Source organism: Schistocerca cancellata, chromosome 5 (genome assembly GCF_023864275.1).
Source record: "Schistocerca cancellata isolate TAMUIC-IGC-003103 chromosome 5, iqSchCanc2.1, whole genome shotgun sequence".
In the NCBI taxonomy this organism is placed as follows: domain Eukaryota; kingdom Metazoa; phylum Arthropoda; class Insecta; order Orthoptera; family Acrididae; genus Schistocerca; species Schistocerca cancellata.
The window spans coordinates 42,886,169-42,898,595 of NC_064630.1; the positions used below are offsets into that span (position 1 = coordinate 42,886,169).

Here is a 12,427-nt window from a genome sequence, read left to right on the forward strand (position 1 = left end):
TGAGTCCCCTAGACTTAGAACTACATAAACCTAACTAACCTAAGGATATCACAGACATCGATGCCCGAGGCAGGATTCGAACCTGCGACCGTAGCAGCAGCGCGGTTCCGAACTGAAGCGCCTAGAACCGCTCGGCCATTTTAAATAGAAAGAGAAGAGAAAGGAATCTCGAACAGAATGAGTAGTAATCAGGAAAATGGCAAGTCCGAATTATTTGCAGACCAAGAGGAAGTAAAGAAATTGAAAAGAAGGCCAATATTTATTCGGCTGCGAAAACACGCAGACTAAAATTTTATGGGCATATTAAAAGAATGGAACGAACAAGATTAACTAGACAGGTTGTGGAATTCTATGAAAGTCGCGTAAGACTAAAACTGAAACAAAAAAGTGGATCGGTGCAGTAAAACAGGACTTAAAAGGAAGCGGGAATAACGCAACTTGACGTACAGGTACCAGACATAAGCATTTTTAGGCAGAAAAATTCAGGAATGGACAGTAGTACCGGCAGGAAAACGTAGGAAAAGTGGAACAACTTGGTCTGCCTAGCGGAAAAGAATCCATTCTGGGAGACAAATAACTTGAATAATAATAACAAAAGTTTGTACGTACGTATATGTACAAACTTTTATTATTGTTGTTATTTAAGTCTGTTGTACAGTAGAGAGAACTTCCAGAGTTTTGTTCTAGCTTTCCTTTGCACCTACATTACTTGTCTCCCAGAATGGGCTGTTTCCCGCTTGGCAGACCAAGTGCCGGCCGCGGTGGTCTAGCGGTTCTGGCGCTGCAGTCCGGAACCGCGGGACTGCTACGGTCGCAGGTTCGAATCCTGCCTCGGGCATGGGTGTGTGTGATGTCCTTAGGTTAGTTAGGTTTAAGTAGTTCTAAGTTCTAGGGGACTTATGACCTAAGATGTTGAGTCCCATAGTGCTCAGAGCCATTTGAACCATTTTTTTTGGCAGACCAAGTTGTTCCACTTTTCCTACGTTTTCCTGCCGGTACTACTGTCCATTCCTGAATTTTTCTGCCTAAAAATGCTTATGGTACGTCAAGTTGCGTTATTCCCGCTTCCATTTAGGTCCTGTTTTACAGCACCGATCCATTTTATTGTTGTAATTTTAGTCTTTTGCGACTTTCGTAGAATTCCACAACCTGTCTAGTTAATCTAGTTCGTTCCTTTCTTTTAATATGTTTCGTTTTTCCTGTATATATCGCGCCTTCTTGATAAGGACGTAAAAATGGGTCACGTTAGAGTAATTGGTTTCCTTGTGATATGCACAATACTTTCACCGAATCCTCCCAATAAATCTAAGCCCTCCATTCGACTTCCCAGCTCCTTATTACACTTCATACTCCTTTGCAGTATTACCTCTTGATATTTAAACGATGCGACACACTCCAGAAGTTTACGAATTAATGCTGTAATCGGATATTATCAGGTTAATCCTCCTGTATACGGAAATCCTGTGCATTTGCCTACATTTGAAGAGGCGTCCCATTTCAGTACACAAAACGTAAATACTGTCCTAGTCCTTCAGCATGTCCTTAAGATCAGCCAACTACGATACTTTCGCGTAGACAACAGAACTGTCAGCAAACAAGGTAACTGTCATCACACTTTCTCTGGCGCACCTGACATTACTTTCGTTTCCGTTTAATGCCCGCCGTTCAGTACAGCGTACTGGGTCCTGTCAGTAATAAATTATGTGCGTCAGTGACGTAGCTGTGAACCTACTTTATGGTCGTAAGCACTCGACATTGTACTACAGTCCTGTACGACGGTTATTCGGAAAGTCAGGAACGATCGGTCGCGAAATGGAAACCACAGTGAAAATCTGATGAAGTATTGCACAGGTGTGTCGGGCAGTGTCTCTAGTATGCCCGTCGATCGCGTTACGTCGTTCTTTTTAGTTCTGAGCACACAGGGAGCACATAAACATACCTAGAACAATAGTGTCTCCCGACAAGTACGAGGGCCAAGTGAGAAATTTCACCTGAAGCTATGCAGCCAACATTAAATAACTGTCGTGCGTTTTCTTCTTCAAGACAATTCTCAGCCGCGTTCTTCAGGGGCAATGATGCTCCTGCATCGTTTTCAATTGGAAATGTTTGACCACCCACAATACAGCCCGTAATCGTCTCCCTCCGAGTTTCATCTCTGCTATCTCTGTTCACATGAACCGCTGGCTATGAAGACAGCATTTTGGCATAGAAAACGAGCTGTAGGCCAGCCTAGAAAATTGGCGGAAAGCACTGGTGGCTGCCTTCTATAACGAGGGTATTGTAAAGTTGGTACAACGCTACGACAAACGTCTAAGTCGGATCGGCGACTATGGAGATAAGTAGCTGGAAGTTGTAGCTAACTGTTGCAAATAAAACAGTTTTGATTTTCACTGTGGTTCCCATTTCGCGACCTATCGTTCCTTACTTTCAGAATAGCCCTCGTATGTTATTCGCGCAAACTACAGGGCTATTACAAATGATTGAAGCGATTTCATAAATTCACTGTAGCTCCATTCATTGACATATGGTCACGACACACTACAGATACGCAGAAAAACTCATAAAGTTTTGTTCGGCTGAAGCCGCACTTCAGGTTTCTGCCGTCAGAGCGCTCGAGAGCGCAGTGAGACAAAATGGCGACAGGAGCCGAGAAAGCGTATGTCGTGCTTGAAATGCACTCACATCAGTCAGTCATAACAGTGCAACGACACTTCAGGACGAAGTTCATCAAAGATCCACCAACTGCTAACTCCATTCGGCGATGGTATGCGCAGTTTAAAGCTTCTGGATGCCTCTGTAAGAGGAAATCAACGGGTCGGCCTGCAGTGAGCGAAGAAACGGTTGATCGCGTGCAGGCAAGTTTCACGTGTAGCCCGCGGAAAATTGGCTCATGCCACAACTGGAGACCGACAGCGCCGACTTCATCTTTCAACAGGATGGTGCTCCACCGCACTTCCATCATGATGTTCGGCATTTCTTAAACAGGAGATTGGAAAACCGATGGATCGGTCGTGGTGGAGATCATGATCAGCAATTCATGTCATGGCCTCCACGCTCTCCCGACTTAACCCCATGCGATTTCTTTCTGTGGGGTTATGTGAAAGATTCAGTGTTTAAACCTCCTCCGTGCCAGAACTGCGAGCTCGCATCAACGATGCTTTCGAACTCATTGATGGGGACATGCTGCGCCGAGTGTGGGAGGAACTTGATCATCGGCTTGATGTCTGCCGAATCACTAAAGGGACACATATAGAACATTTGTGAATGCCTAAAAAAACTTTTTTAGTTTTTGTACGTGTGTGCAAAGCATTTTGAAAATATCTCAAATAATAAAGTTATTGTAGAGCTGTGAAATCGCTTCAATCATTTGTAATAAACCTGTAAGTTGACGCTCGGCGCGGTGGCTGATGGTACCGGCTGTAAAGTCATTTCCCATTTACAGTCCCTTCCATCATCCACTGCGGCGAGTGTCAACTTTGTTTGTGTGCGCTGTACCTTACCGGAAATCTAAGACGACTCGTTCTAATTGTTCACGTATATGTATTACTTGCAAAGTACAGTTTATGAAAAAAGACCGTTAGTCGGTCACTGATGTAGTCGGAAATTGTACTTGCTTTCGTGAGTGAAGCGAATCCAGTATTCGTTACTAGGCAAGAAGGTACTGTTATTTGGTGTGCCCTAACGTCCATTAACGAAGGCTTGGCGGCTGAGAGCGACCCATAAGTGCTGGATACAGAACTCACGGAGTGAATGGAAGCAACTGGTGCCTCTTGCCGTCATGAAAGTTGACTAATCGCATCACAAAGAGGCCTCGTTCGCTGCAACAACACCCGCAGCGCAGTGCGTCACAGGCGAAATCTGGCGGCCGCGCTGCTAAAGGCTGCGAAGCGGACCACAAGGACGCGCCACGGCCTCTGTGACGTCACGGCCGGCCGCTGTCTGCTCTGCGTTGTGCCGTGCGCAGGAAACGCTTTTGATTTCGGTATGTCCGCGTTAAGTGCTGATACATCCTGCGGTCGTTGGTTGAAATATTTCTCGTCTGATATACAAAGGCCGTAGAAAACAGAAGAAAATGTAAAGCTCTCAGATTGATCAGAGACGCCAGTGATCAATTCAGTTTTTACACGATCCCCTAATAAGCATTCACACGCACACGGCCTACATATTTTAATATGTATAGTATATAAGTAAATACTTGACTAGAAGAAGGGATCGGTTGGTAGGACATGTTCTGAGGCATCAAGGGATCACCAGTTTAGTATTGGAGGGCAGTGTGGAGCGTAAAAATCGTAGAGGGAGACCAAGAGCTGAATACACTAAGCAGATTCAGAAGGATGTAGGCTGCAGTAGGTACTGGAAGATGAAGAAGCTTGCACAGGATAGAGTAGCATGGACAGCTGCATCACACCAGCCTTTGGACTGAAGACCACAACAACAATTGTATAAATAATAATGTAACATGTTTGTTACATTAACTGATTCTTCTGTCCCTTCTTCGTAGAACAACAGAATTATAAATGAAAAACACAATACTGAGTGTGTTCTACATGATTAATTTTTTAAATTCTAACTGAGAAAATTAATGCTACTGAACATACACAATATTGTGTTTTTAATTTTCAACATCTTCGTATCATCTTAGAAATTACGACGCCTGTGTACAGGTAAAAATAAAACATCTTGACATATAGATATTCTTTGATTTGTGTGAATTTTGTTTTAAAATGTGCTTGAAGACGAAAAGTGTGTATATATGTGTTCGTACCGTGCTCAAAAAATGGTTCAAATGGCTCTGAGCACTATGCGACTTAACTTCTGAGGTCATCAGTCGCCTAGAACTTAAAACTAATTAAACCTAACTAACCTAAGGACATCATACACACCCATGCCCGAGGCAGGATTCGAACCTGCGACCGTAGCGGTCGCGCGGTTCCAGACTGTAGCGCCTAGAACCGCTCGGCCACGCCGGCCGGCCCACCGTGCTTAAAATCCACGTAACAATAATTGGAAACAGAAAGTCGTTTTTCGGTTTTGTCTTTTTTTTTTAAGGAAATAGTAGTCATACTATGGCACCTTCTAACAAATCTATATACTCTTAACAGAACCATTAGTAAACGAAATTTTAAAAATTATGCAGTGTGTTGCAATGCGTGCATTGAAATAATAACGATTTGTGACTGAAGGGGGTTTGTTTTTTATTTTACGAAAGTAATGCAGTCACGGAAGGAACGCTGACAGCAGTGTGTAATTATGGAGACTTTTTGATAAAAAAGGTATATACCTGTCCACAGAGGTGAATTGCAAATTGGCAAAGAGACGGGTTTAAAACTCCTCTTGTTACAACATCCACCCTCTTCATGAGGTCTGACATCCTCTGACTTCCATTCAGTCCTATATGTAAATAAATTTACGATTGGTAAACGCTTAGAGTTCAGTGAAGGAGGTGTGGTAGCTGTAGATGGGTATCTTCATGTTCAGGGATAAAATGTATTGATCTCCAAAAATATATTCCTTTTTTTACGTAAAAAGCATACATAGTCTTTCACTGCCAGACCGGAAGGTTTCTACCATCATTAGCACCCACGGCTTCCAGCCTCCTCGGAAAATAACCATATACACCAAAAACACCTTGAAATGGTACTGTGGATTGTGGGTATGGTCATACATTTATTGTAGCGACGCAAAGGGTCTAAAGAATCCGCTATCGTTCTCTAAAATCGACCGTAGTAGCACTTAGGTCGAATGTTTTTTGATTACATCTATATCTACATCTACATCTACATTTATACTCCGCAAGCCACCCAACGGTGTGTGGCGGAGGGCACTTTACGTGCCACTGTCATTACCTCCCTTTCCTGTTCCAGTCGCGTATGGTTCGCGGGAAGAACGACTGTCTGGAAGCCTTCGTGCGCGCTCTAATCTCTCTAATTTTACATTCGTGATCTCCTCGGGAGATATAATTAGAGGGAAGCAATATATACGATACCTCATCCAGAAACGCACCCTCTCGAAACCTGGCGAGCAAGCTACACCGCGATGCAGAGCGCTTCTCTTGCAGAGTCCGCCACTTGAGTTTGTTAAACATCTCCGTAACGCTATCACGGTTACCAAATAACCCTGTGACGAAACGCGCCGCTCTTCTTTGGATCTTCTCTATCTCCTCCGTCAACCCGATCTGGTACGGATCCCACACTGATGAGCAATACTCAAGTATAGGTCGAACGAGTGTTTTGTAAACCACCTCCTTTGTTGATGGACTACATTTTCTAAGGACTCTCCCAATGAATCTCAACCTGGTACCCGCCTTACCAACAATTAATTTTATATGATCATTCCACTTCAAATCGTTCCGCACGCACACTCCCAGATATTTTACAGAAGTAACTGCTACCAGTGTTTGTTCCACTATCATATAATCATACAATAAAGGATCCTTCTTTCTATGTATTCGCAATACATTACATTTGTCTATGTTAAGGGTCAGTTGCCACTCCCTGCACCAAGTGCCTATCCGCTGCAGATCTTCCTGCATTTCGCTACAATTTTCTAATGCTGCAACTTCTCTGTATACTATAGCATCATCCGCGAAAAGCCGCATGGAACTTCCGACACTATCTACTAGGTCATTTATATATATTGTGAAAAGCAATGGTCCCATAACACTTCCCTGTGGCACGCCAGAAGTTACTTTATCGTCTGTAGACGTCTCTCCAATGAGAACAACAAGCTGTGTTCTGTTTGCTAAAAACTCTTCAATCCAGCCACACAGCTGGTCTGATATTCCGTAGGCTCTTACTTTGTTTATCAGGCGACAGTGCGGAACTGTATCGAACGCCTTCCGGAAGTCAAGAAAAATAGCATCTACCTGGGAGCCTGTATCTAATATTTTCTGGGTCTCATGAACAAATAAAGCGAGTGGGGTCTCACACGATCGCTGTTTCCGGAATCCATGTTGATTCCTACAGAGTAGATTCTGGGTTTCCAAAAACGACATGATACGCGAGGAAAAAACATGTTCTAAAATTCTACAATTAGCGTTGAAGAGACTCTATGTCATATTCATTAAATTGTGATTGAGCGGATAAGGCAGTGTGTGTTAACATATTGTCATTCGAACCAAAGGAAGGTCATACTCGTTTCCTCGCCCATTCATGTGAGTTTCTCTCGCTATAGCTAGCGCAATAGTTATCGCAGACCACCACATTTGGAAATGTGTGTCGTCCTGCAAAGGTTTTAGACGTGCGTGATGGCTCTTTGCGAGGGAGATAGAACTCTGCCAGAGTGTATGCGTCTTTCTGTTCTAGCTTTCACTCGCCAATGAGACATAAAGGATAACAGGAAATGAGAACGTCATTGTTTCCATCAACGCTAAAAAATCATGCCCGTAAGAGATTATGATTTGTTTTCTGTCGTGTGGTTGTGAGTAATTACTGCTGAATCTTCAGTTGTAGTGCTCTCGTGCACTCGTATTGGTAGCTGCTATCCTAGATTCAGATGTACTGACCTCGCTTCATTATGGAACAAAATTAAATGTACTCGAGATAACAGAATGTATTTATCTTAAGAGTGTCGCTAATCGCAGAGGATTTATCGAGTATCGTGCTCTTGAATGGAAACGATGTTTCGTAATTTGACGTCATGCGCGCGTAGTGACTTTCTCGCTGTTCTTTTGTGATCCCTTTTCCTGGAAACCGAAACGGCGCCGCAGACGTCCGCATGCTCGTATTCCGCAAATGGCGCAGGGGTTTGCCATTTGCAACCGCACGAGGCTATTACAGGCGTGATTACGGCCTCGAAAGAGCGAAGTGTGCTGTGGGGGCGGGTCTGTGATGATGCCGGCGAAATTAGCAGGCGAGATGCCAGTGTCGCAAGACTAGTGCGTAACTCCAGTAAAGTGCAGAGAAAGTAGCTTCGATTGAAAACACGGCGCTGCACGTGCCGCCTGCCTCATTTTACGGATACGTATGTGTTTCGGAAACAGCTTCCGTCTTCCTAAATCTCCGACAGTTGTTCGGCGCTGTAATACCAAGATACGGTCGTACGCTGTACCATCGTAGATATTCAAAAAAACGTTCAAATGTGTGTGAAATCTTACGGGACTTAACTGCTAAGGTCATCAGTCCCTAAGCTTACACACTACTTAACCTAAATTATCCGAAGGACAAACACACACAGCCATACCCCAGTGAGGACTCGAACCTCCGCCGGGACCAGCCGCACAGTCCATGACTGCAGCGCCTGAGACCGCGTAGATATTCAACTGGCTAGAAGAATATTTGATTGATACAACACACTACTCTGCACTGGACAGCGGAAGTTCAACAGGAATGAAAATAATACCTCTTGCACGCCAAGGTATATTATACCGCCCGCCCAAAACGTTCTGAGACACATTGTATTTCTATCGTATAAGCTTCGCCGTCGCAGTGACTACGGTGGTAGCTTTAGCTAACAACTGTAAACAACAGATGTGTATTCGACAGTCAGTTGTGAGCAGGCCGTGTTAAGCAGTGGAAGTGCGATCGTAGTGTGTCAACATCGCCGTTTCACAAATCACAGTGGAGCAACAAGTATTTAAGACATTCTCTGGGATGTTTTAAAGAATAGAAAAGGGTGTGCGATGCTTATCCTGCACACCTTGATTCCAGAACAGAAACAACGATGCGCTAAGGCTTATCGAGACATCATTGAAATGTAAATCAAGGACAATTATTTTATAGAAAAAATGATCACAGGCAACGAAACTTGCTGTTAGCAATACGGACGTAATACCAAACGACAAGGTGTAGAAATCCACATAAGGGTCAACGCTTTGGCATTGAACAAAATGCTAAAGAAGGACTTTTCTGATAGTTTCACGTGGTTGTATGAACGTTCAGTGCATTGCAGACGATTGGTGGGAGACTGTGTGGAACACCTGAAGTATTAGAACCACCATCTTAACTTTTTTCTATTTTTTTATTAATCCAGTTTCGAAACTTTTTGGACTGACGGAGTAAATAAACAATTATTTATTTATTTATTCGTATGGCTCAAATGCAATTGAAAATTAAAGGTATATGACGTTAGTAATACTGTATACAGCAGGAATATGAAAATACAAAACTACATATAAAACTAACTAAATGTCAATATCTTTGTTCTTAATCCGTATAAGAGCCGTATCATCAGCTTTCACGAGGTCTCTCCAACTCCTCTGGTAGCAAGGCAGAGGGCATTCATCTCTAATGTGCTTGATTGTCTGGTTCAGAGCCCCACAGTCACAAACCGGAGACTCTGTAGCACCCCATTTGTAAGGAGAGTGTGCGAATCGGCCATATCGGCGCATTGGCCATGCCCACAACTGATCGCAAACGACAGAGTACAAACAATTGATCACGTAGAATTAGCAGCAAAACGAAACCGTTCAAGAAACACTCTTTTTTGTATAGAAAAGTGTCACCATGGGCGATCGTAAAGAAATGCAGAAAGACTCGAAGAAAATTCCGCTTGGTGTAATAAATGGCGGCTCTCTTTAAACGAGGATAAATGCAAGATAGTGCCTGTAGCAAAGAGAAAGAACCCGTTCGTATCTGATTAGAAGGTTTGTGTTGAACGCAGAAATAACCGTCACTATGTTCCTAAAGGATGCCATTTGGATACACTTGAAAAGTTTGACATTTTGGTGGATTTGGGGAAGTGCCCACAGCAGTTGTGAAAACGAACAAAGTCTTTTTCAAAGTATTTTCTGATCTGTTACGATGGCTCTTCTCCTTGTCATTTTCTTTTTTTCTCTTTTGTTGCGGTTCCGCTCGCACTTAGCTAATAGTAGTTAGATTTAATTGTTGTTTCATCCAGTCTATTTTGTATATACTTGCGACTGCAAGCTATTCGTTCGCTACTCGCGGATCGCGTTTGCAAGTAGGCATAATCTGTCTTGGTTCTAGTTTATGTCTACCGTATCTACCCCAGTAGTTTAGTAATTTTTTACTATGTTTAACTTTTAGAATTCCTTCTCTCTCAATCATTTTTCCATCGTGAATATTTTTAATCTTATATTTGTAGTTTAAGAGGTGCCATCTGTTTCTTATTAGGTAATTAAGCGTAAGCCTTCAGTTCCAACAATCGGAGGACCGGTATGTTCAAAAATCAGTGCACAGATATGTTAAACATTGGTATATTAAGCAATCCGTGCGTGCCTCTCCTGTCTTCTTCACAAGAAGAGTATGAAAACACGTATAGTTGTTTATAGTAGTTAGTTTGATATGTAATTCCGTTTCTTTAATTTTTCTATTCTCACTTTTCTTTCTGTTTAATGGGATCGTCCGATGATCGCTTGTAATATGTCGAAACCGTGAATGCATGAATGATACAGTTTGTGTGACCTTAGGCTGTAAAGTTTTACAAGGCAGTTAGTGTGTTTCGCGAGGGCTGAGCGCCCAGACTGGTTATGAATTCATCAGTTTCGACGGGGATTATCATTCCTCTTTCCTTTGCATCTTCGTCTTTTATCTAGCTCCCTGGAATGCAGCTTCATAAAAGTGCAGTGTGTGGCTCTCGTACAAAATACTCGTATAAATCTCTATGGTTGGCAGCTCTCTCTTTTGTTAGATTTCCTGCACATCTTATCAGCCATAAAACATATGACGCAGTCTTAAAATGGAGCGCGTAACCCGAATTCCTCCTTCCGCAAAGAGTAACTATTTTTTACCGCACAGGAATGTGATGATAGCGACAAACCCGTAGACTCTAGACTCAACACACTACAATGAGCCTGCGAAGCTTTTCAGCTCCTGTCCTTAAATCAGCTCTCGAAATTCGCAAGCTGCTACTACACTACTGGCCATTAAAATTGCTACACCACGAAGATGACGTGCTACAGACGCGAAGTTTAACCGACAGGAAGAGGATGCTGTGATATGCAAATGATTAGCCTTTCAGAGCATTCACACAACATGCTGCCATGAGGAAAGTTTCCAACCGATTTCTCATACAGAAACAGCAGTTGACCGGCGTTGCCTGGTAAAACATTGTAGTGATGCCTCGTGTAAGGAGGAGAAATGCGTACCATCACGTTTCCGACTTTGATAAAGGTCGGATTGTAGCCTATCGCGATTGCGATTTATCGTATCGCGACATTGCTGCTCGCGTTGGTCGAGATCCAATGACTGTTAGCAGAATATGGAATCGGTGGGTTCAGGAAGGTAATACGGAACGCCGCGCTGGATCCCAACGGCCTCGTATCACTAGCAGTCGAGATGACAGGCATCTTATCCGCATGGCTGTAACGGATCGTGCAGCTACGTCTCGAGCCCTGAGTCAACAAATGGGGACGTTTGCAAGACAACAACCATCTGCACGAACAGTTCGACGACGTTTGCAGCACCATGGACTATCAGCTCGGAGATGATGGCTGCGGTTACCCTTGATGCTGTATCACAGACAGGAGCGCCTGCGATGGTGTACTCAACGACGAACCTGGGTGTACGAATGGCAAAACGTCAGTTTTTCGGATGAGTTCAGGTTTCGTTTACAGCATCATGATGGTCGCATCCGTGTTTGGCGTCATCGCGGTGAACGCACATTGGAAGCATGTATTCGTCATCGCCATACTTTCGTATCACCCGGCGTGATGGTATGGGGTGCCATTGGTTACACGTCTCGATCACTTGTTGTTCGCATTGACTGCACAGTGAACAGTGGACGTTACATTTCAGATGTGTTACGACCCGTGGCTCTACCCTTCATTCGATCCCTGCGAAACCCTACTTTTCAGCAGGAAAATGCACGACCGCGTGTTGCAGGTCCTGTACGGGCCTTTCTGGATACAGAAAATTTTCGACTGCTGCCCTGGCCAGCACATTCTCCAGATCTCTCACCAATTGAAAACGTCTGGTCAATGGAGGCCGAGCAACTGCCTAGTTACAATACGCCAGTCTCTACTCTTGATGAACTGTGGTATCGTGTTGAAGGTGCATGGGCAGCTGTACCTGTACACGCCATCCAAGCTCTGTTTGACTCAATGCCCAGGCGTATCAAGGCCGTTGTTACGGCCAGAGGTGGTTGTTCTGGGTACTGATATGCACCCAAATTGCGTGAAAATGTAATCACATGTCAGTTCTAGTATAATATATTTGTCCAATGAATACCCGTTTATCATCTGCATTTCTTCTTGGTGTTGCAATTTTAATGGCCAGTAGTGTAATTTGCAGAAATATGAAGGAATTCAGTTATATTTGCAGTTTTCGTGTGTTCTGGACAAACAGTTGTCGTTAGACTACTCCAACGGATTCCGTGCCAGTTAATTAAGTGCTGTACCACTGCGATGTTCGTGACGATAATTCGCTAGACCGAGAGAGAGGTACAGAGAACCTAGGGACAAATGCCTGTATTTCACATCATCCACTTTATACGGAAGGAATAAGGCACACAGCTTGCGGCGCAACGC

The 12,427-nt window shown here is 43.6% G+C and overlaps 1 protein-coding gene across 1 annotated transcript in view; it reads left to right on the plus strand.

Annotated features, from left to right (window-relative positions):
- LOC126188357 (uncharacterized) overlaps nucleotides 1-12,427 on the plus strand; it is a 526,233-nt gene that overhangs the window by 397,757 nt on the left and 116,049 nt on the right. The gene's annotated exons all lie outside the window — the stretch shown is intronic.